The 24,818-nt window shown below is 45.8% G+C and overlaps 1 protein-coding gene across 2 annotated transcripts in view; it reads left to right on the top strand.

Annotated features, from left to right (window-relative positions):
- The window catches only part of Nr5a2 (nuclear receptor subfamily 5 group A member 2), a 108,819-nt gene that overhangs the window by 43,880 nt on the left and 40,121 nt on the right, over positions 1–24,818 (top strand). The window lies entirely within an intron of this gene.

Raw genomic sequence — 24,818 nt, 5'->3', positions numbered from 1 at the left:
CTCTACATCACAGAGACATTTCTTTAAGGGACATAAAGCTGACTGACTTTTAAACAGCAGCCGAAGGACAGGTAGGCATGGGGGGGGGAGGGGAGAGGAGTTTGAGTTGAGGGAACTGAGCGCATGACCACGCCTTGTCTTCCAGACCTGTAGCTGCTGTGGGGTTTGGGCTGCTGCTTCCTCGCGTAGCTTCTTTCTCTCCCTTGGAAGATGTCCGGTCAGACTTTGGCCTCAGACAGATGTTGATGCTTGCTTGGTAGTCAAGGCTTCGCGACTGTGTTCGGTAGCAGTTGATGTTTCTGTCTCTTGGCGTCACCAGCGCTTGCAGTGGGAGGTGAAGGCTGTCCTTCATCTTTGCAGGAGAAAATAAAAGCATGAACAGAAAATTCCGCCTTGACCCCAGCTTGCCCCGAGTGGCTCACAAGGGAAGAACGCTGTGGCGGACTAAAGGAAGTTGGTGCTGTTTTTGTAAAGATTGAAGCAGGCATTTGGAATTTCTCCACGCTTTGGCCCTAGCGCTGGCTTTGTTTTTGTTTTTTGGCGGTGGGGGGAGAGGAAGGGGGAGCAGCAGTGTCCGAGGTGGAACCCAGGGTGATGGACGTGTGGCACAACTGCCCAATCTACCACTGAGCTGACCTCAGCCCTACAGCTGTCCAAGGATCACTTAAAACTTTGAAATTGGCAAACATAGTTACACAGATTCATGGGATATAAAATGATCATTCCATACATGTGAACAGTGTGTAATAATGATCAGGGAGAACTTTCTAATTATTAAAAAATAAGAAAGATTGTCCACTGGAGAATGGGCACATTAGCACATGCCTGTAGTCCCAGCAATGCCCATCTCAGGAAGTCCAACAGTATAAGTCTCAAGAAATTTGCTATGGCTTACTGCTGGTGGCTCACACCTATAATCCTAGCTCATCAGGGGGCTGAGATCTGAGGATCATGGTTTATAGCCAGCCCAGGCAGCAAAGTCCTTGAGATTTTTATCTCCAAGTAACCACCAAAAAGCCAGAAGTGGAATTGTGGTTCAAGTGGTAGAGCCCTAGCCTGGAGCATAAAAGCTCAGGCAGAGCACCTAGCCCTGAGTTCAAACCAGAAAAGGAGGGGGGAAGGGAGAAATTTGCTATGTCATTTCTTAGACTTCATACATTTAGATGCTTCGTAACTATAGCTCTTCTGTACTCAAGCCAACTGGTTCTTTATGAGTTCCCTTGGACATGGTTCAGGTTCTTTCTTTTCTTTTGGTTGGTCCTGGGGCTTGAACTCAGGGCCTGGATGCTACATCTCTGAGCTTACTTAAGGCTAGCACTCTACCACTGTTAGCCACACAGCTCTACTTTCAGTTTTCTGGTGATTAATTGAAGATAAAGAGTCTCAAGGATTTTCCTGTCCTGGGCTGGCTTTGAACTGAAATCCTCAGATCTCAACCTCCTGAGGAGCTAGGATTATAGGCGTGAGCCACAGGTGCCTGGCACATTCCATGCAATCGATGGATTCGAGCCTTCTGATCCTGGCATTGCCAACACCTCTAACAGCACGATCCAGAAAACCACATCTCACCGTGGGCCACCACAGGGAGGGCCCCGATTCCAGTTGACAGAAATGATTTCAATGAGGCGTCCCTGGGCTCCCTCGAGCAAATGTTATTGGAACAGGGGGAGCCCTGGGGTCTGCCCACCCGGCTATGTGGGGAGCAGCGTTCCTTCGATGGCTCTCACTTCCATCTTTGATCTGCGGCGATATTTTTCTCTGTTATGTCACAAAGGTCACCTGGCTGGTGTGTGACAAACTGCCTGCATAAGTCACACTGCCAGTGGCAGAGATTTGTAACCGTGCCCCTGGTCCATTGCCTTTGAATTATTTCCCAGGCCCGCTGCTTTACATTTCCACTCGGTCGGAAGATGAACAGGGGACGGGAGTAAAATCAAGGGCAGGGTCTCATCCTGAAGGACGAGGGGAAACAGGTGGAAGGTTAATAGCCCTGGAGCGGTTCCACAAGCCTCTCAGGCTTGATATATGGGCCTCGGGCCTAAAACGGGCATTGGCTTTCAAAGATATATTATTTCATTTGAGGGGAGACATTCTGGAGTTCCTGCATTTGTCTGCTGATAGATGATCCTCTGTCCACAATTGGTTATGGCGTGTGAGTTTTCCTTGGGTCTGCTCCTGTACAAAAAAAAAAAAAAAAAAAATTGTGCTGAGCCTCCCCAAACCTTTCAGCACCCTTTAAGAACGGGACATGCGCAAGCCCCTTGGAAGGCCCTTGGGATTCTTGCTGCTGCTATTTTAGTAGCTTTCCTTTTGAACCATGAGACAAGGGGGTGGGGGAGGTGGATGAAAGACACTTCTGTTCATTCATATACAACTTGATAAGGGTGGCCTTGCAGAGAGAGAGAGAGGCAGACAGACAGACTTGAACTAAACTTGGAGGTGATGAGCTGGCTCCAAGAAAAAATTCAGGCACATTTACATATTTCGAAAAACGCTTGCTTGCCAGATAAATAAGACGCTAAAACTTCGCAGCTGTTTCTGCAGCACCCCACAACTTTGAACAACAGGCTCACCATGATGATGATGATGATGATGATCATTGTCGCCGTTGTTTTGGTTGTTATTATTAGTAGAAGTGAAGATGATGTAGAACAGAGTAAATAGACAGTTCGAAAAAAGATGTTTTACCCAGAGGCCCATGATTAATTTGCCTGGCAAGAACTATGAGGCAGAGATCCCCTACTCCCATCCCCCGCCCCAAATTACGTCCAAATGGCTCAGATATCACAAATGATTTCAGCTCTCACAGATGAATGGAGCCAGTTACTTGAATGAACCTGTATAGCTTCAGAGTTGTACTGCAGCCTCAAAGGCTCTCGAAATCCTGGCTCAGCCTCTCGGCATTTAGATTTCATATTCATGAAAATAATTTGGAATTCTAATATGCCTTAGTTTATAGTATATTGCAATGAATTATTAAGTCTGCTTTGGGGGAAATGTATATAAAAAATCCTTGACTTCATAATTCTGATGACTGTTAGACTCAGCCTTGTCCCAGGTAATGCTTTTTTTCATGGCATACACATCTATAAACTCACTGTCTAAACAAAAGGTGACTTTCCTTGTGTCCACTGCCCTTTATGCCTGGTAAATTCTCCCTGGAGTCTAGGAAATGTCAGATTCTATTCACAGACATTTTTCCCCCTAGATGGCTTTGTCAGAAACCAAAATTCAACTTCCCATTGTCATCCCAGCCATATGCGTATTCTTCTGTTAAAAGTTCATATAGACAACAAATCTGATCAGGCGTACGCATCAGCGGAAGTTCAACTCCTGGGTGAGAGGCAGCAGTTAGGGTGCTTGAAATCGTGTGCATTTCCCATGTGTTTATGGGAGACCTTTAGCACAATCCTTAGTCTACAAGATCAAGAACAGGATAAGAAGTGTTTCTCCATGGAGCAGTTCCTGAGCACAGGTGTGGGCCCGTCCCTGGGTTTGTCTTCAGCACCCCCAGAGGAGAGAGAAGGGATCAAACACTATGTTCAATAGAAAGACTTAGTCTCTGGCCACTGACCTTTTTTAATAATGAGCCTGAAATGTGCAAAGTAGAGCAGGAAGACTGGGAACGTGTAGTTAGTCCCTGCAAAGGAGGAAGGAGAGATGGCACATCTCAGCGCTGGGTGGGAGGGGCCAGAGGGGCGGAGGCCTGTGGGGCTGCCCCTCCCGCGTGCTGGATGGGTGGATGGACGGTGGAGCCACACTGGAAGCCATAGAAACTCCAAGCGGAAAAGGCCTTCCCCGAACTGCATTCATACCTTCGCATGTGCTCCAGCCCTTCTTGCTTGTGACCTAAATGGCTCATTTGCATGCTGGTAAGTGACCAACTTGATCGCTTAACCGGTCACTGGCCCCCATCCGGTCAGTGCTTAAAGCAAACAACAACAACAACAACAAACCCCATGTTAAGTGGCTAAGAAGGAGGTGCTGGGTCTTGCCGCTCTGTCCTGGTCTCTCAGCTCAGAGGTGCAACTGTAAGCTGGGCCGCATGTAGCCAAATAGTTGCAGACAGCCTCTTAATTGCTCATTTGGCAGTGGACAAAATGCTAAATGCAGACAACCTTCAAAGCCAATGGAATGGGCACAGGAGACCCCTATCACAATACACAGCGGCCCATTGTGGCAAAATTAGAATAACAAATGTCCTCAGCGTGAATCCAAACCTAAAGTTGGCCTGGTTTTTATTCAACTCGGACCTAGGCTGGGTTTTAACAGAGGTCGGGAAGAAGCACTGGGCGATCTGCTTGCTCTTCTATACCGTTCCTTTTAATGATATATTTAGGTCTCCCTCAGACTGTATTTTTACGTGTAATTACCCATATTAAAAAAAAACACTCATTAGTGTTCTGTTCCACTGACTTAATTATGCCCCTTAATTAAATCTCCACTAACTGAGGGTCAGTGCGTTTCAGTGGGATTTGTCACTGTTTGTCAGCAGGGCGTCTGGTTGCTTCTATTTCTCGTTTTGCTGGGGTTTGAATCTGTTGACGGGCTTGATTTTGTTTTGTTTGTGTTTGTGTTTGCTAAAGGCTAGCAAAAGTTCTCATTGGAGGTGAGTAACCGCCTACAGTTGACAGGCAGCGGGTCCTCAAACTTTGTGTTTATAACACAAAATTTTGTTTCCGTTTGTCTAGACGAACCCCCAGGTTTTTGGTGGGGGGAGAGAGACGGGTGGATATGCTAAAAAGACTCACATAGAACAGATGTGCTTTTAACAAACCCAAATGTTGGTATTTTAGAAATTACGATCCCATGTGTACATACAACTAGAAGTCTCTTGAAGAACAAAAAAATGATGTTTCGTTGTTGATGTTTTGTAAAGAGCACCAGAGGGTAAATATTTTGTACTGTGATATACAACTGTTATTTAAAATATATGTGTGTGTGTGTGTGTGTGTGTGTGTGTGTATATATATATATATATATATATATATATATATATATATACATACATACATGTATATATAAAGAGGGCTGGAGTCTAGCTCAGTGGTCATACGCTTACCAAGTATGCCAGGCCTGCCTTCTATCCCAAGTACCATCAACTAAAATAAATAAACAAACAAAAATCATAGTTACAGAAGAAATCAAATGGAAACAAAAGATGTCTCTTTTGCATCCAAGGTGCACAGAGGTCAATTTCTTACTGGGAATGCATCTTAAACAGAACAAATTCTGTCTTCACATTTTACATTAGAGAGCTTGGGGCTCATGATTTTAGTACATTACTTCAGGGAGCCGCAATTCCCAGGCTTCTGTGTATAATAGGCACCTAATGTTGATCTGAATAATTGATTAGGCCAGTCGGGCTTTTATAATTAGTTGTCAGCTTCTCAACCTAAGCCCTCAAAACACTAGTGGTGAACCTACAAAGCCTTATTTGTATTAATCTGTTTTAAATCTAAAGAAATTATTCAAGCTATCCAACAGCATTCATTTATTTGTCTTTGGGAATGTGGAATTAGGGTAGCTTGTCAAGCGTGCATCCAAGGAGGTTAAACCCAGACTTCATACTTTGAGTTTTCCAGTCGAGATGATTTCAGAGTGTAATTCTGATTTTCTTAAATTATAACGTCTATCTTATTTAAAGGAAAGGAGCCACAATTTGCCCACTAGCTTTTCTTCTTGAAACTCAGAAATAGTATTATTGCTATTAGAAGCAGTTAATTCAAATATGTACATGGATTATAGGTATCAATCAACAACATAAAAACAGATATGACCTTAATGTAATTTTATAAGCAATTTATTTTTGTTGGTTTATCTATCATTAGGATAGGGAGAGAGTAAGAAAACTAATTTACAAAGAAATGTGTGCATAGTTCAACTGTGATTTGAACTCAGTACCTTATTAAGCAGGAACTCTACCACTTGGGCCACTCCTCTCGTCCCTCTAACAACTTTCAAGTACTCCATAAAGTAGATGTGAGAATATTCCCTGGATTTTTTTTAAACCACTTCAACTGACAAGGCTATGAGAATTCAAATGAGAATTCCTACACGGCCTCCTGTGGTCAGTAATTAGGAGAGACTGGGTGGTTCACAAGCAAGTACGAGCCATACAGAGTCCCAGTGTCCTTAGATTTTTACCTGTTCTGAGATTCCATCTTTCACTCAGTGAATGTTTATCAGGGGCCAAGTTGTGTATCAGTTAATGTTTTCTGATGTGTAGATTCCACATAAAGAATGTTTAAAAAAAGTCTTGCTGGAGGAACACGTTTTATTTCATGGAAATTTGCGATTCTAGTAATTTGTGGTATTTCAGTAATACTGCAAATGTAATAAGAAGCTTTTCTGACTTGGTCCTGCAGCCTAGTCAAGGGACTGCAGGTGATAGAATGAGTTGGCTTCTCTGGTTAGTCCTTCAAGACATCGCCCTAGTTTGCTACAGTATATATGGTGAGTGCTGAGTGCAAGATGCTCAGAGATTAGCTAAATAGTACATTCGTTGTTGTTGTTGTTTGTATGTTTGGGCTGGTCCTGGGGCTTGAACTCAGGGCCTGGACGCTTTGTTGTAGGGCTCTACCACTTGAGTCACAGTTCTTCTACTTCTGTTTTTTTTTTTGTTTTTTTTGATGCTTAATTGGAGAAAAGAGTTTCCAGAACTCCCATACCCAGCCTGGCTTTGAACCTCCATCTTCAGTTCTCTACCTCCAGAGTAGCTAGGATTACAGGCATGAGCCACTGGCACTGGCAGGCTGGGTTTGTGGTCCTGTGGGGCTCGGGGATGAGCCCAGCTCTTGGCATCCGTGCTCACTCCGGATGCTGGGAATTGGGGGGGAAAAAAGAACAGCCATGATTGAAGAGGAAAACAGGAAGTGCTCAGAGATTCACGGTCTGTGTCTTCAGAGTCACAAGCATCACAGAAGGTGGGGATCATGTGACTCTACCATGCGTTTCATTTTTATTTCATTCATTTGGAAAGTCAGTAGCTGAACAAAGGTGGTTTCAATTCAGCATGTCAGATTATGGCATTGGCCAATGTCACCCCTTCCATGGTTCTTCCCCATTTACCACAGCCCCACACCTGTCCTATCAAGCGACCTGTCCTATCATGTCATCATATGCACATTGAATATCATGAATATTTAACGCATGACAGCACTGCATAGAATTTTATTCTGGGTCACAGCTCAGTGAGACCCCGTTTGTAGGCATTTAGGTAAACTGACAGAGCTCTTGTTTATGAAGTCATCCTAGAGCCTCCTATTCTGAGCAAAGAGTAAGTTGTATCACATGGTCTGCATCAATACCTCTGTTGTAGCCTCTCTAATTCATCGATTTGGTAATAATACAAGAGCAATAGACATCTTGGTGTAAGAAAAAAATACAGAATCATAGTCGTGGCAGCGACCCATCTACAAAACGCAACAGGAAAGAAAATACTTGGAGGAGGAGGATTTGTTTTCTCTGCACAACTAAGACTGTGCTTGAGTGCTAGTAGAATCTAATACTGGAGGGGGAAATTATGTCCCAGGGCCATGTTCTGAGCCATTTCGTTCTGTTGATATTTAGAAGATGACTGGCCTGGGATTCGGGTCTTGGAGGATCTAGGATCAGTGACCTTGGTTCTCAGTAAGGATCCATGATCAGTTACCCAGATTCCCAGGCAGGAAGGGGAGGGAATGATGGTCAGAAGGGCCCCTGCACCTTTCCAGGTCATAGTTTATGCATCAGCACATTGGCAGTACCAGGGATTTGAACTCGGGACTCATGCTTGCTAAGCAGGAGCTATTCCACCTCAGCTGCGTCCCAGTCCCTAATTCAGCTCTTTGGAGGCTCAGTTTTCTCACTGTAAAACTTAGCATTACCTCTTTTAGAGCTTTTACTAGGGAGTCAGTGACTTCACACAAATCAAGTTCCCGGTAGGCAGTGTTTTCAAGAAATGTCCATTTGCTTATTTCTTTATCAATGACTAAAAAGTCCCCCATGCTGCGTTGGATTCATTCAGTAAATACACTTGGCCCAGGATGCTAGATCTAGAGTTGACTTCTCTCTAACCACAGCAAAGGCCTCCTGGTGTGGAAATTAGGTGGGTGTGGAGTCTGTGTCCAAACTTGGCCTCAAAACTATATGAGTTGCCAGGCACTGCTGGCTACTCAGGAGACTGAGATCCAAGGATCACGGGGGTTCAAAGCCAGCCTGAGCAGTCTATGAGACTCTTACCTCCAATAAAGTACTCAGAAAAGGCTGGATGTGGAGCTGTGGTTCAAGTGGTAGAGTGCTAGCCTTGAGCCAGAGAAGCTCAGGGACAGCACCCAGGCCTGGAGTTCAAGGACCAGCACCCAAGTAAAAACAACAAAAAAACCCATAACCTAGGGGTTGAGGAAAATAACTCTATGTCCAACTTCAGTGTCCTTGTCTATAACTTAGGAGACAACTAAGCTAAAAATGAGACAACTACTTGTAGGTAGCACTCTACTTGCATCTAGTAGAAATAAAGCATAATTGGTGTTTACCTACAAAGAGGAAGGCACACATGTACAAAAAAAAAGTAGAAGAATCAGTGCTGATTTTTGTTGCCAGGATCTGTCTCCTGGACTTGTATCTTTATAGTATACCACAGAAAGGATTGCATTTCTCACAGTCCGTAGAGAGCAACAGCTGAGGAAGATGGATATAGTTTGCTGTTCAAACCAACAAGGAAGCTTATCCGTGTGCATTTGGTCTCTCTAGTGGACGTCTGTTCCTGTAGCTCTCCTGCTTCTCTGGGATGGGTGGGAGGTGAGCTAGCTCGGTGCAGTCCCTGGTCACTCACAGCTGAAGGACCCACGGAGGAGAGAGGAGAGGGGAGCTCTTGCTCTGTAGTCACAGTTTGCAGATTCATCCATCTAGAAAATGACATAGTGAGCTGGGCACGGATCCTCACCTGGAATCCTAGCTACTCTGGGGGCTGAGATCTGAGGATCACAGCTTGAAACCAACTGGGGCAGGAAAGTCTGAGGCTCCTTAAAGATACCAGAAAGTGGCTTAAGTGGTAGAGTCCTAGCCTTGAGGGGAAAAAAATCAACAGGACAGGCCCTGAGGTCAAGCCCCAGTACTGACACATACTCACCACCACCACCAACCACCACAGAAATAGGAAGTGTTGAAAATACTTCAGCCACTGGTGTGAGCCGGAGTGGAGAAAATGGAAAAGGGTTCTCAGAGTCCAATTATGCCATTCATGCATTGTTCCCAAGTGCTCTGCAGCCTGCCTTTTATTAGGATGCCAAACAACTCTGATTTCTGCCAAATAATTAAGTCTGTTATTAATGGGAAGGTTGGAGGGTGGGGGAGAGAAAAGAGTTCCGGAAGGTTTTTTTTAGACCTAAAAAATGTCACCTTAATTACATTCCAATGTGGGGAGTGCAAGAATAGAAGAGGGTCAGATCTCATCAAACCTGAACCCTGACCTTGGATAAAGCTGGAGAACACGAGAGACAAGCAAGTGAAGTAGTCTGAGGAGCTACCCCTGAAATTCGAGGGGCTTCTGCCTTTTGGCTTTGACCTTTGTCTTGCAGCCGCAGGTATACCATGATCCTTCCAGTAACTGCCCTACTAGTGTTCCCAGAAGTGCCATTGCGGTAATCTTTGCTTCTATTCTTTTATTTTGGTGGCTGTCCTGGGTCTTGAACCCGTGGCTTATATATTGTATATTATATATTGAGTTTGAGCCATCCGCTCTACTTCTACTTTTTTGAGTAGATAATTGGAGATAAAGAGTCTGACAGGCTTTCCTGTCCTTAGCTGGCTTTGAACTTCAGTCCTCAGATCTCAGCCTACTGAGTAGCTAGGATTACAGGTATGAGCACTGGTGCCCAGCCTTGGTCACTATTCTTACCAGGTTGTTCCTTGCTAGGATTCTTCCCTGGCTTCGGGTTCTCTAGCCAACCGTAAACATTATTTTTCTCTACGTTTCTTCTCCTACAATTCTTAGTGATTTCATTCTGCAAACACAGTTATCCCATGCTTCCTTCCACACTGGGCTGTTGTGTGTTGGATTGCTTGCTACATTCCTGTGTGTTTAATACCTCCAGGGAGCTTCCACGTCCCCTACCAGAGTTTTCTTTTCCTTAAGAACTGGAGGTGTGGCTCACATGATAGAGTGCTTGCCTAGTGTATACACAGCCTTGAATTTAAAACACCAGCACCACAAAAAAAAGGAAGGAAAGAAGGGGGGGAGGAGTAAAAAACCTCCCCTCACAAGTATCATACTACCTTCCCTCTTCATGATGAGGGTGCTAGAGACTGTAGGTTTTGAGTTTTGTTTTCATCTTCAAATGGTTGTACATGAGGGTCCGTCTGTCCATGGATGTGTCCAGTGCTTCTTGATCAAAGCCAAACGCCTTCTGTTCCTGTGAGAATTTTTTTTCAAATTTAATTTTTGGTGTTCATGAGAATGGAGCTTGGTACCTCATTCTACTACTCTGCACCCCCGCCCCCCAGTCTCTCTATGAGCTTTACCTGACCGGTAATGGATTCCACTTAGGGAGAAATGGCTAAGACACAAGGATTCACATACTCACATTCCATTTGTACCAGAGCGATGATGTCATTGCGTTCTGCAGGTTCGGAACCCTCCTGAGGGGTTGAAGGGTCAAGAGGGCAAAGAACATGTGATTAAGAAAATAGTTTTAACCTCTTAGACACCCCCTGACCACAGTGGTCAAACCACAGGTTTCAGAACACCATGCTTGCGGAAGGACCAACTCCTTCCTAAGGACGAAAGATTGACGCCAGCTGAACACAGTTCTCAAACCACTCAGCAGATAGAGAAAGTGGGGGGTGCAGACATGGGAACGGGAGGAGGGGGTAGAGAGCCAGGGACCCGGCTCAAATGGCAGGGACGCCAGCATGGTCCGTCCCTGTCAAGGGGACCCCTCATTTCTCATCCACATCAACTTGTCTTTAAGGGGCAGTTCGTTCTATAGTATACACCTCCATCATTGGGACCTTTCTGACTGCTGGGGTTTCTTTCTGATGAACCCCCAAGACAGGCAAGAGAGGGGTAGGGGAGGCCACACCCATACCCAGGCCTGGTGCTGTCACCTTGATTATCATCTTGCATTGATGTCTCTTACTGGATTGAGGTTAGCGTTAGGAAGGACTGTGGTGTTATTTATGGAGCTCAAGCCTTAAGTTCTGTGCTTTTACAAGAAAGCTCACCCTTATTTGAGTTTTATCACATGCAGTGTGAACTAAGCATGGTCAAAATGGTAATTGGAAAATCAAAAGGAATTTCAAAGACGAAATGTTCAATTCCCACCTGTACTATTACACGGTTCGGTGGATGTGGAGAAACTCAGTTCTTATCATCATTTGTATTTAAACGGTGTGATCTGCTGACTGCTTTCCTCCTTGCCCTGAATGTTGGGATAATTGCCTCCTAACATGAAAATGGCACCCCCAAAAGCAATAGTAGTAGTCCTCTCGGGTGGAAAGCGAGCACCTAAGTCTTACATGAAGCAAAACCTGGAGATTTGTTGCAAGGTAGCAGCCTTGGTAGAAGTTGGGTAGCATGGCCTCCTTGGACCATCGACCCCAAGTCTACTGTTCATGAGCTCAATTACCCTTCATGAGGGGCGGGCCATCGGGCACATGAGTACTAATTAGAGCTTGCTGGAAGCTGGGATAAACAGAGCTCAGGTGTGGACGTACCCATTTGCCTGAGTTCACACTTGGTAGTAGGCCAGCCCCTTGATAGATGATGGATTTGCATGGGACCTGTCTGCTCCTCAACTCTGATCTGCCATCTGACGTTTCTCCACACTCGAGTGTCTAAAACTTTGTATCTGAGCATGTGCCTGCCCATCTGGAGGGCATCTACTTACTGAAAAGGACTTTTATTTTCCCAGGCTGGCTTCAAACCCTGCTCCTCAGATCTCAACCTTCTGAGTATCTAGGATTATAGGTGTGAAACATTGGCATCCAGCAACAAGGTTTTTGTGTTGTCAGACCATCTTCCCATGTCGCTGAGGCTGGTCTGGAACTCAGAACTGGGGTCCTTGCTTCCCTGGGACCCTGAATGTTGGCATGATGCATGTGTGTCATCATGCCGACTTCTACAGTTTTCTAGAGCTTTCTACTCAATGAATGATGTACTTACCGGTCACCCCATTGGACATGGAGACAGGAGAAACATCTTAACCTGCTTCCAGAGCATGTTTGTGGATTGCTGTGGGCTGTTGTGGGTGGCTGTGGGCTGTTGTGGGTGGCTGTGGGCTGTTGTGAGCGTGTGAGCGTATGAGTGTGTGACGTTGGAGTGTGCTGGCCTTGAGCATTTGCTCCTCCCTGAACTTCTGTGGGAGAATGAAGTCAGGTCATTTGTTGGACTTCCCTTCTCAAACACTTAATAAAACAAGAGACCGAAAACGCTTTTTAAAATAATATATATAGATAGATATTTTAAAAAGCTGTCACTCATGCTATTTTACCTATAATTTCTGCAACCTTTGCCCATCTGTGGAATAGATAGTCTAGATTTTGGTAGTCATCTTTGAGGTCTGCCTGCAGTGTGCTTTATTAAAAGCAAGCACGAGACTAAAGGGCCCCCCCATTCAAGAATGTGGTTTGTGGTGGAGTCTAATTGGTATCCGCCGGGCAAAGGTCACTGAGAGGAACTTGTTAATGCACTCACTCTGGGATGAGATCAATCTCCATACTTTACCTTATTGATCGGAGGGCTCTTGGCGCTCTCCTCCTTGAACCGGTCAGCTGGCGTGTGAATGGAGATGGATAGCGCTCCGGTCCCGAGGATTCTGTCAGCCTGGCTGCCTTCCCATCCTCCTCTGCTTCCTCGGGCCTTGTCCGTGTTTATCAGCTACTCAGGAAAATGGCTTGGAGAAGAAATAGCCCACTATGGGAAGTGTGTGGTGCTCAAGTCTATGATTATGAATGTCACATAGGATTGCGTTCCATTTCTTGGTCACCAGAACTTCAGGGAAGGATGTTGCAGAGTTCTCCTAGAGCTCATGTAAAGGACAGAAAAGGAGACAGTCACGTGTGCATCCCTAACATTTTTATGCTCTGTGAAGGCAGAAGACATGTTAAGGAAGAGGACTTGTGTGTTTTTTCTTTTAACTTCTCAAATGCACAGCTTTCTAAGTATTTTGTATTGTCTGTATAACAGTGGCGTACAGAGGAGCTACGGTCACAGAAGTTGAGTAATGAGCGCACTTCTTTTGGACAGCATCTCCCCTTCCCTCGCTCCCTCCCATCCCCACCCACGTGTGTCGTATAGTTCATTTTCAACGGAGTCTCCACTGAGCACCACTGCTGTGCTTGCTTGCCCTGTCTGGCTCTGTCTGGCTCCTTCTGAACCATTAACACAGTAATGGAACACGCAAGAACCTCATTGTCAGACATTGGCCAGGCCATGACTGAGACACATGAGGGCAGTTCAGACATGGCTGATGGGGCAGAACAGTGCTGGGTAGGAATCCACAGTGGTGGGTTATGATTGTGTGTGTGTGTGTGTGTGTGTGTGTGTGTGTGTGTGTGTGTGTGTGTGTGTGTGAGAGAGAGAGAGAGAGAGAGAGAGAGAGAGAGTGATGGCCCAGTTCAAACAAAGACACCTGACAGGTTCTAAAAACACATGGCCAGCCATGGTGGTGCAAACCTGTAATCCAGGTACTTGGAAGGCAGAGGCCGGAGAAACACAAGTTCAGGGTGAGCAAAGTGAGTGAGACCCTATGTCACAAACTAAAAAGCCAGGGATGGAGCTCAGTGATGGAGTCTGTGCTGGTTCAATACCTATTGCTGCCGTTTCGGTAGCCATGATGTAAAATGTTGCCAAACACCTAAATACACAAGACAGGGAAGGCCGGCCATGTGGAAGCTGCAATCTAGGGCCTGGTATGGGCCAGGCAAGTTCCCCATCTCCGAGCTGTCGCCAGCCTCTAGATGTGTGAACATACAACTGTGTTTTGATTGATGTGTTGTAATAACTCTTCTCTGGGCCGGTATCTTATCTACACAATCAAGAAACCATTTGGCTCATTCAATTAAGAAATTAATCGACTTAATGAGCTGGCTGAATTACCTTCTTGTTTGACATAAATCAAGCAGCTGGCTCCGGCCAGTCACAACTCATGCTGTGGATTCACACTTATCATTGACACAGCAAAGCGTGTAGCATTCGTGAGCAAACGTGGGTGTGTGGGAGGGCCTCAGACACCTCTAAAAAGCCCCACAAAACCTCGCAGCCCGGCCCCCTCCCTCGGAAGCCACCCCTCCCTTCAGGATGTGATCATGTCTGCCTCAGTTTTCTGTGTGGTCCTTTCTGTTTCCATTGAGTGTTAGGGCTTGTGTGAAATGGAGAGGAATACAGTCCTCTCCTTCTCCCCTCTCTATCCCCTTTCATGAGAGATCACTTCCGTTACAAAAAAAACATTGCCTTGAAATAGCATTATTTCTTCACCTTTCCCTGACAAGGACTGGGAAGATGGGATTCCATTTCGTGCATTCTACTGTCCATTCTTCCTCGTTGTAACTCTACAAACAACGAATGAATCTCTGTACGCCAGTAGTTGAAGAGTTCTTGGAGGAAGTCTGTGCATGAGTATGGCAGATGGAAAGGATTCCCTCAGGATGGCCCCACAGATCTCTAGGAGAGATTCAGGAGAAAGGCCTTGGCACTGGGTGAGGAAAAGGATTCTAGTCCATGTGAGTTGGTTGTGTTTTGTTTGTTTTTGGACATTTTGAAGCTGGCTCTTGATACACGTAGCCCAGGCTGCTTCAACCTCACCCTGGTGGTTCAGGCTGGCCTTCACCTCGCAACCCTCTTGCCTCGGCCTCCTGAAGACTGGAATTCCGGGAATGCACCACCCTATCCAGCTCGTGGGATGATCTCCGACATTGGAGTCCAAAGAGTAGGCCAGCAGAGGGGGTGAGTAGAGTGGTGCGGGCCTGGGATCCACAGCCAGGGGCGTGAGCGCACGTGGGGCGTTGCACACAGTCTAGCACCTGGGAGCTTGCTTCTAAAATGGCTTCCTTCACAGCTTGGATTGGATGCTTCCTTTCTTTAACTGGCCAGTTCCTGGCGTTTCTGTTATATATGGTGTCCATCCTTTCTAAGTCTGGCCCGTTGGAGGTCTGGGGTCATTCTACCAAAAACCCATGAACGATTGTTGACAACCAGGAGTCTGCTTGTATGTGTCTTCTGGGGCTGAGGTGAGGACAGAAAGGGGCTACTACTAGCCCTTCTGGTGAAGGCCCCTGGGGGACCAGGCCCCTTGGGTGTCCCAGACAGGACAGGGTTGGAGGGCTGTTCCAGCCAGCACAGTGACCACAGGGGTTCCCACAGACGTTCATTGTGCAGTTGACAATGACAAGGCCAAAGCTTGATGGAGCTCGTGACTGTGAGCCCAGGACCGAGGTGTGACTTGAGCTGGGGATCCCCCCTTCAGGTGAGAAGAGGGGGCACCATTCACAGCGCCCTTGGCAGGAACTGCCGTGATGGCGCTAGGAACTATGGGAATAAGTGTGGATGAAGGCATACTCGAGAAACTCTACACGAAGGAAAAGTGGTTTGGCTTACCCAGATAGAAGGAACTGTTTTGCACTTGGAAAGCTCAACATTGGGATTCCTAGAACTTCGTTGCCCAATTGCCATTCTTTCTGGACTCCTTTCCTGGGTGTCTCTGAAGATGTAGGTGGAGCCTGAACTTAGCACTGTGACCTAAAGGGAGAGTTCAAAAACTCACGAAGGGCCAAGACCACTTGTGCATCCCGGAGGAGCTGTGTAGAGGAATTCTCCCAGGAGCCTTTGTGCCCAGAGATTTCCCATCACACAGCTGGCAGTCCTTGGGGACCACTCCCTTACTTCTGCCCTAATTTTAGTTATTTTTTTTTTAAATAAAAGATATTTAGGCCACTGGGTTTTTTTCCCCCTTCATTCTTTGGCTAACTGCCTGATGAAAATAGCCAGCCAAATAGGACCCAAGGACATTTTAGTCTCTAAGCACTTTTTTTTTTGGCTGTGCAATGCAGACTGGAAAGGAAGATGTTGTGTAGATGACCTCAGACACATCTGTCTCCCTCCTTCCCCCTCCCTTCTTCTCCAGCCTCCCATCCCACGTTCCTCAGCCTGTGCCCAGAGCCTGTGTGTGTGTGTGTATGTGTGTGTGTGTGTGTGTGTGTGTTGGTCGGTCCTGGGGCTTGAACTCAGGGCCTGGGCACTGCCTCTGAGCTTTCATGCTCAAGTCTAGCACTCTGCCACTTTGTTTTTTTTGGTCCTTAATTGGGGATAAGAATCTTATGGACGTTCTGGACCAGGCTAGCTATGAAGCATGATCCTTAGATCTCAGCCTCTTGAGTAGCTAGGATTACAGGTGTGAGACACCAGCAGCCCAGAACCTTCTTTGACTTCTCTGGATTGCTGAGGCTAAACAGGGGGTCTGTTGCACACTGTGATTGGGGGCCTTTTTATCATCGAGGCAGTGTCTGAAAAATGAGAATTGTAGACATATCTTTATCACTCTTGTTAGGAAAATTATCTTTATATTCATCCCTGCTTTGTCAACATCCTAAGTGGACCAATAGAAGATAGAGCTTGGTATAAAAGGAATTTGTGTTTATTGCTTGATTATTATCTGCGCAGTCAGACATGTGAACACTGCTTTTAATTTTACATAGATTCCTGAAGAACGGGAAAGAGGTAGTCATCAAAAATGAAATGACAGCAAGGGAAAGCCCAGGAAAGTAATTCACATTCATCTATTTTAAAAGTAGTCTTTTCTAGCTGGGTGTTGGTGGCTCACACATAAATCCTAGCTACCGAGGAGTCTGAGATTTGAGGATCGCAGTTGAAAGCCAGACTAGGCAGGAAAGGTCTGTGAGACTCTTAACCACCAAAAAGCCATCACTGGAGTTGTGGTTCAAGTGGGAGAACATTGGCCTTGAGCAGGAATCACTCAGAGGCTGCACCCAGGATCCGAGTTCAAGGCATAGGACGGGCAAAAAACAAAAAAAATGGAAAGACAAATCAGACCATGAGGAAAGTCCTGTTCTAAGACCATTTAACCTTGGCTCCTCTTAGCATTTGCCATTGTGTGCACTGTGAGCTGGAGCCTGGGTTCCACCACATCCTAGAACACTCCAACAACCACAACCACCCTTGGAAACCACTGAAGTACTCAGAGAAGTCGGGTCCCGAAGAAGCTGGTATGAAAATAGCTGCGTTGATTTTATGTCATGTATACTGCAAATCATGGTAGTAATGGTATTCTCTGCCCACAGGGAACAGCGCGGGGGCCCACTCAACACACAAACCACATTGAGCCTGCTTATTTGGAAAACCCATCCTACTGGCCTGGACTTCTATCTTCCCTTTATTTCTACTACCTTGTGTATTTTGCTTTTTTCATATATATATACATATATATATATGTAAACTGTACATATTATATATTAAATGTATATTATATGTATATATTATATGACTAAGTAATATAAAGCATATGACATAAATTATAAATAAGTATATATTATATAAATATACAGTTGTGTATATATATATATATATATATATATATATATATATATATATATATATATATATATATATATATGGGTTACATGGCTAGGTGAATTCATTTTCTCTTTATGGAGCTAGGGATTAAAACCAGGGCCCCACACACATCAAGACAACATTCTGCCACTGAACCACAGGGCAAACTACTCTCTTTTTTGTTTGTCAATTGTGGGGCTTGAACTCAGGACGTGTCCCCAAGTGTTTTTTGCTCCAGGCTAGGGCTCTACCACTTTGAGCCATAGCACCACTTCCATCTTTCTGGTAGTTAATCGGAGATAAGTCTCATGGGAACTTTTCCACCCAGGCTAACTTTGAACCATAATCCTCAGCTCTCAGCCTCTTGAGTAGCTAGGATTATAGGCATGAGCCACCAGCACCCAGCAATGCTCTACTTTCTAATGACTGGTTCAACAGAGGTTCTGAGTTGCTTATGTTATTTTGTATACTTACTAGTTTGCATAAACATGTCTTGTTTGCTCAATTCATTCTTAAGGTCCTTGACCATAAGAAGTGGGCCATATGTACTCAGTAAAGTCGCCATAGTTATCTAGTCCCATTAGTACCAATACATGTTGCTTGATTTTGTTGTTGTTGTTGATTGGGGGCATTTTCCCAATCTGACCAGATATATGGTGTTTATGGTAACTATTTCTGCCCATCTCAGTGGACTTCCCGAGGAGACAGCCTTAGAATGGCTTCTTGGGGACACTGGTGGCTGCTCTATCTAGGTAGAAGTGGTGTGGTACTCCTGGTTGCTGGGATTGTGAGCTGTGCAAATCAAACTTGTAGCTCCAGTCCCTCGTGGGTAAGACAAGAATCCCAAATAAATTCTACTTCACCGAGTTGTTGGGAAGACTAAGACGTCACACATGTGGTGCTTTTTTGATCTGTTTACTTCATGTGTTGTGGTTTTAAGATGTGTGACCTGGTCCAGGCCGGACATGCTGCCAGGGGAAAGCTTTCTGAGCCAAACTGGAAGCCTAGATTCTTTCCTCCCAAGCCAGAGGCCACACCTAGCCTGTGGGCAGGGTTTGCTGGCCAGCTAGGATGGACCCGCAGGAAAGCTGATGAGGGAAAGAGGACTTTTTTTTTCTGGTCATGGGGCTTGAACTCTAGGCCTGGGCGCTGTCCCTCAGCTCTTCAGCTCAAGGCTAGCACTCTACCGCTTGAGCCACAGCACCATTTCAGCTTTTTCTGCTTATGTGGTGCTGAGGAATTGAACCCAGGGCAAGGCAATCACTCTACCACTGAGCTACCTTGAAAGAGGACTTTTATGGAGACCTTCTCCATTAAATTCATTACTTGGCTGAAATAGAAGATGATACTATTTGCAGGGCACACCAACATCCATAGAGTAGGTTCTCTTGGTCCAGAGCAACCCATGGCTGCAGAATCAGCCGATCAAGCTGTACCAGCTCACGCTGTGAGCGAGCTCAGGCCTGGAGGAGGGTTGATAGGGAAGAGGAAGCAGAAGCAGGTGTGTGCACCCTCCCCTCTCCCTTCTGCTCTCCTCATCTGAGAACTCAGTGCCTGGAACCTGGAGAAGGGGGTCTAAGAGGCTCTTGGTTGTTCTACTGGAGAAGCATAGAAAGGGGCCAGAAGAGCGTATCTCCTGGCAAAGTGTTGATAGATGTTGTGAAGCAGTATTAACTCAATTAGGAAACCCACAGGACTAGCTGCCAGTCACCTAGGGAAAGGCTCTGGTGATAAATCTATCGGGCATGGTAACAATTGACCAGGGAGTTTTACTGGCTGTCTGTTCTCTTGTACCGTATTGTTTTTAGTGCTTGTTTAATCATTGTTAATGTGAAATCATTTTTTTCTTGGACTTTGTAGCAGTTTATTGTAGAGGTTTCAGATAATTATCCATGTTCTTTCAAAAGAAAAACAGTAAAGGATTAAAGCAATGCCCTGACTGCCCTGCCCAACAAGTACAGACTTTTGTTGAGATTTGATGAGCTGATTTGGATTTATTTGGGGTTTGATCTTAATTTTCTTCCCTCTGTTTCTGAATATGTCTTTATAAGTGTCATGGTTGTCCCACAAAAAAATGATGACCTATCTCCGGGGAGATTTTTTTCCTTGTTTTTCTTTTTTTACTAGGAAAAAAAAACACAACAACAGTTAGCTGGACTTCATTTGCAGTGATGTTGAAGTCATCTTTGAAATGTCTTGAAATCATTCTTTGGTTTGTATGGTTGGTGTTCGTTTTGTAAATTAAACTTTAATCCAAGAGCTGTTAATCCAAGAGTCAGGGATGAATGAGGAGGATCAAGTGCTGCTTTATACTCTGCTTTTCTTGGACCCCTGGAAGTCTGCCCAAGAAAGAGAGCAAAATGGGCTTAAAGGTCTGGGCAAGGATTAGAATATTGTATTTGTCCTCTGCTCTTCTCTTCTCATTGGAGTATGGTTCTTGCAGACAGAGGTTGTGAGTGTGTATGTGTGTGTGCACGCACGAGCGTGTGTGTGATGTTATGTTATTGAGACTTGAACTCAGGGCCTTGTGGTCTTGTTTGGATTTTTCCACTGAAGGCTGGCACTCTACCACTTGAGCCACACCTCTGCTTCCAGCTTTTGGCTAGTTTATTAGAATTAAGAGCTTCTGGGATTTGTCAGCCTGAGGTGGCCTTGAATCTTCACATTTGGATCGTACCTCCTTAGTAGCTAGGATTACAGGCATGAGCCACCAGCATGGCACTGGCTTTATGATGTCAGTTTTTAAAAGCCACAGCTAGAAGAAAAAGGAAATTAGCAACTCAGTTCCGGAATTGTTCAAAGATAGCTCTGAGGGGCCACAACAGGGTTTTGAAAAGATCTCCCGGTGTTTCTCATTGTTTGCCAGATCTGCTCTTGGTGCTGGAGAGTCTTGCTCCTCCTGAGGGTTGCTGTGGCTTGTGGGAAGTCCTGCTCTGTCACCAGACCTGTGCCCCTTTACCTCGTTATCTCTAATACCAATCTGATAGTTTCTCAGATGAGTAACCAGCGTTCTGAGATAACCCCTTCTTTTTATGACAGTTGATAACCCGGGAGTATCTGAAATTGAATTGTTAACGATCAGGTACAGATTTTGATAGATAATAGGATTTATAATCTATGAGTTCCCCTCCCTGGCTTCTCACATGCCATCCGAAATTGTTCATTGACAGCCTTAACATCTGGAGAATTGACTTAAATGAATAATTTTTCTCCTCTTACCCTGAGCTGTCATCCCTTTAAAAGAATTGAAAATTAACAGCACTTGTTTTGGGGGGGGGAGGGGGAGTCCATGTACTGGTGTTTGAACTCGGGGCCTCTTCCATTCTCCCTCGGGCTTTCTTATTCATAACTGGTGCTTTGCCACCACTTGAGTGGCAGCTCCACTTCCCACTTCCCATAAGAGTCTCATGGACTGCCTGGGCTAGCTTTGAACTATGAGCCTCCCAGCTCAGCCTCTTGAGTAGCTAGGATTACAGGCGTGAACCACCAGCGCCCAGCTCCTGCCAGGGCTTCTTCTGTAGACTTGGAAAACAAATGAGTTGTCACATTTCCTCTTGTCCTTTTCTTCATCCTGCTGCGTGAAAACAGTGTCCCTCAAAGCACTGAGAAACTTCACCTCGCCAATTTCTAGATAACGTAAAATATCACGTAATCAATTACAGAAAATAATGAAATGGAATGTCGGTGTGGAAAACCTCCTCAGAGAGCATGGAAAGGAGGAATCAATGGCTCAGGAGGGGTGTTAAAATTGCAATCCGTCAACAAGTCTTTACCAAGGGTCAGGTGCCAGTTACACGACTCTGCAGAAATGATCTTGCATTTCACAGCCGCTGAAGGAGAGATTCGCAGGTCCTGTGGCAGGCACCTAGACACACAGGTGGGAGTAATTCAATCATGTTCCTGCTAGTCACAAGCATTTATGCAGTGCCTATTGTACAGCCTGACACTGTGGAATCAGTTCAAATAAAGGCAGGAAGACAGATCCACCATCCTCATACTTTGTAAAAACAGAAATTATGAAAAATCCTCATGGAAATGATGACCTGAACATAGAAAAATGGGGCAGGGGCTGTGCTTAGGGGCTTAGGCTGCCTGCCTAGCAAGCCTAAGGCCCTGAGTTCAAACCCTAGTACCACCAAAAGAAAAAAAAATGCTACTTCTGGATGTTAGACATTCTCCATTGCATCTATTCTAGTAATTCCCAAATAAGCATAGGAACTAGGGAATTCACAACCTCAGTGTTTTAAAAGGAAGTGTTTGAAGAGTTACAATCTCTCTCTCTCTTTCTCTCTCTCCTTCCTTCCTTCCTTCCTTCCTTCTTTTTAATTATTGTGAAAATAATATACAGAGGGGTTACAATTACATGGGCAAGATAGTGCCTTCTTTCCTTCCTTCCTTCCTTCCTTCCTTCCTTCCTTCCTTCCTTCCTTCCTTCCTTCCTTCCTTCCTCCCTCCCTTCCTTCCTTCCTTCCTTCCTTTCTTCCTTTCTTTTCTTTATGGTGCCAATACTAAGGCTTGAACTCAGGGTCTAGGACTCCCCTTAGCTTTCTTGATCAAGGCTGGTGCTCTACCGTGTGAATCTTAGCTCCACTTTCAGCTTTTTTGGTGGCTAATCAGTACCAAGACCCTCATGGACTTTCCTTCCTGGGCTGGCTTCAAAACAGGATCCTCAGCCTCTTGAGGAGCTAGGATTACAGGCATGAATCACTGGTACCAGTTTTAAAAATTAGACTCTATCATTTTTAGCATGCCTTCACTTTGACAAACTCTTGCCCTGGTAAGTGTTTCTGTCCTGCTGTATGTGAAAGACAGATCATGTGGTCCAAAGCAAGCAGGAAGTGCTTGGATTTTACTGTTCCAGAAACTGCATTTTTCTTAAAGCTCACTCAGCTTCATCACATGGCCAACAGATCGTCTCTGAGCTTGGTGATTTCTCTTTAAGACAGGAATCATAGATTGTCTTGCTGTACACATGGGTCCCCTTCCGTAGAAATATCCTTTCTGCATCTCCAAGTAGACTTTGAGAGAGCTGTCTTTCTCCCCAGCTGCGGAACCGCCCATGACCATTGCTTCTAGAGAGACAATCTCAAAGTCCAGCGTTTTGGGTTTCCTTGGAAAGAGTGCCAAATCAATAACTAAAGCTTTATAGCACAGGGAACAACAAAAGGGGAAGAGAACCAAATTGCCACCATAGACTGATAAATTGGAAATTAGGGGCTGATAACGAGAAGGAGAAGGTAATAAACCCAGAGGAACAAAGGTCACTGGGTTTTGCGATTACTTAGCGTCCAAGAGAGGTCAGTGCAAGACTCTGCTCTGTGTGTGTGGCGGGCATAGGAGGCCGCAGCTTCCTGGGGTACTGGTTTGCGGTGCTGGGTGCACAGAAGCTAGAGCTCTCATCTGACTTGTGAAGACTGCATTCTGCTCTGCCAGGCCGTGGGCAGCCCACTGCCTACTGAGTCACAACACAGCGCGTGGGGCACGTTCCCCAGGAAAGTCATTTTTCTTGTTTACTTTCTTCAATCTTACCTTTTCTTAATTGTTGTTATAAAGGTGATGCACAGAGAGGCGACAGTTACGAAAGTCAGGCTTGAACTCTGGGCCTGGGCACTGTCCCTCAGCTCTACAGCTCAAGGCAAGCGCTCTACCACTTGAGCCACAGCACCACTTCCGGTTTTCTGGTAGTTTATTGGAGATAAAAGTTTCATGGACTTTCCTCCCCTGGCTGGCTTTGAACCACAATCCTCAGATCTCAGCCTCCTGAGTAGCTAGGATCGCAGGCGTGATCTACCGGCGCCTGGCAAGTGCATTTCTTTTTGGACAGCGCCACTCCTTTTCTTCCCTCTCTCCCAGTTTTTCCCTCCCATCCCCACCCACAAAAGTTGTGTGGTTCGTTTCAACAGAAGGTCCCCGGGAGCGATTTTCGCAAAGGCAGAGGCTCCATTTATCTTTTCTGCTATTCCAACCCAGACTAGACACGCAAACACAACAGATACCCACTTAATGAGGTTCTTGGAGTTGGCACAGGTTTCTGGGATGGAGTGTGTGTGTATGTTTGTGTGTGTGTGTGTGTGTGTGTGTTTGCGCGCGCGCGCGCACATGTACACGCATGTACGTACACATAGGCACGTGCACACATTCCCAGATTCTAGGGCTTGAATTCAGGGTCCCACAGTCTTACTTAGCTTTTTCCACTCCGTGTGGCACTCTACCATGTGAGCCACACCTGCACTTCCAGCATTTTGCCAGCTAACTGGATACAAGAGTCTCTTGGATTTATCAGCCCCAGACTGGCTTCAACTAAGGATCCTCAGACTCAGCCTCCTGAGCAGCTGGGATTTCCGGCCTGGGCACCGACTGGGTGGAGAGGATGTGCTTGGGGTGGAATCGGTGGCTGGTGGAGGCGTGGTGGTAGCTTCAGTCTGTGCCCTGGACTTTGCTCTGGGGTGGGTTGGCAGGCATGCCGGGGTGACCCGAGGTCTCAGCCGTCCTGAGCGAGCGCTGCTGCTCACCTAGGCTGAGCCTCTGTGCTGAATCTCTGTGACTTTTCTACTGGGAGCACCTGTTGTTGTGTCGTGGTTTATGGATCACCCCAAACTACATGGGGGGGCTTTCACTGCTTCACCTGACCTCACCTTTACAACTTTTAGCTAAGGAAACTGGGCATAGAGGGAACTGGTGTGGCCATGCTGTCACAGCTAGAAAGCAAATTCTGGTTTGGGGTAGAGCACACCCGGAAGTGAGGTCAGCCACAGACTCTTATCACTGTTATTGTATCAGCACCAACAAGCCAAAGGCCTTCGGAATGGGCTCTGAAAAATGAATGTGAGAAAACGAGTTCAGTGAATGTGGTTCGGAAAATTCTAGGACTTCTTGGTATCATTTGGCATCAGCCTAGACTTTGGTGGGGGCGGGGAAGGGGCAGAGAAGAATTCTTGATCATCTCAAGGATCTGAAAATGGAAAGGACGTGCCGATTCTGCCAACTTAGAAGGATCATCAAAAACGAATCCCTCAAAAATGTGACAGAGCCAGGCGCCAGCGGCTCACACCTATCATCTGAGCTTTCCTCCCACCAGGCCGGCACTCTGCCACTGAAACCACAGTTCTGCTTCCAGCTTTTTGCTGATTAATAGAACAGTCTCTGCCCGGGCTAGCTTTGTACTGTGATCTTCCGATCTCAGCCTCCTGAGTGACTGGGATTACAGGCGTCCTGCTCTCAATGCCAGCACCGTGTGGACTGTCCAGAACACAGGCGTGGGGTGGGCCTA

This window comes from Dipodomys merriami, unplaced genomic scaffold (assembly GCF_024711535.1).
Source record: "Dipodomys merriami isolate MVZ:Mamm:240054 unplaced genomic scaffold, mDipMer1.0.p SCAF_31, whole genome shotgun sequence".
Classification (NCBI taxonomy): domain Eukaryota; kingdom Metazoa; phylum Chordata; class Mammalia; order Rodentia; family Heteromyidae; genus Dipodomys; species Dipodomys merriami.
Note: the sequence above shows the minus strand (reverse complement) of the source record. Positions and strands in the feature narration are given on the sequence as shown.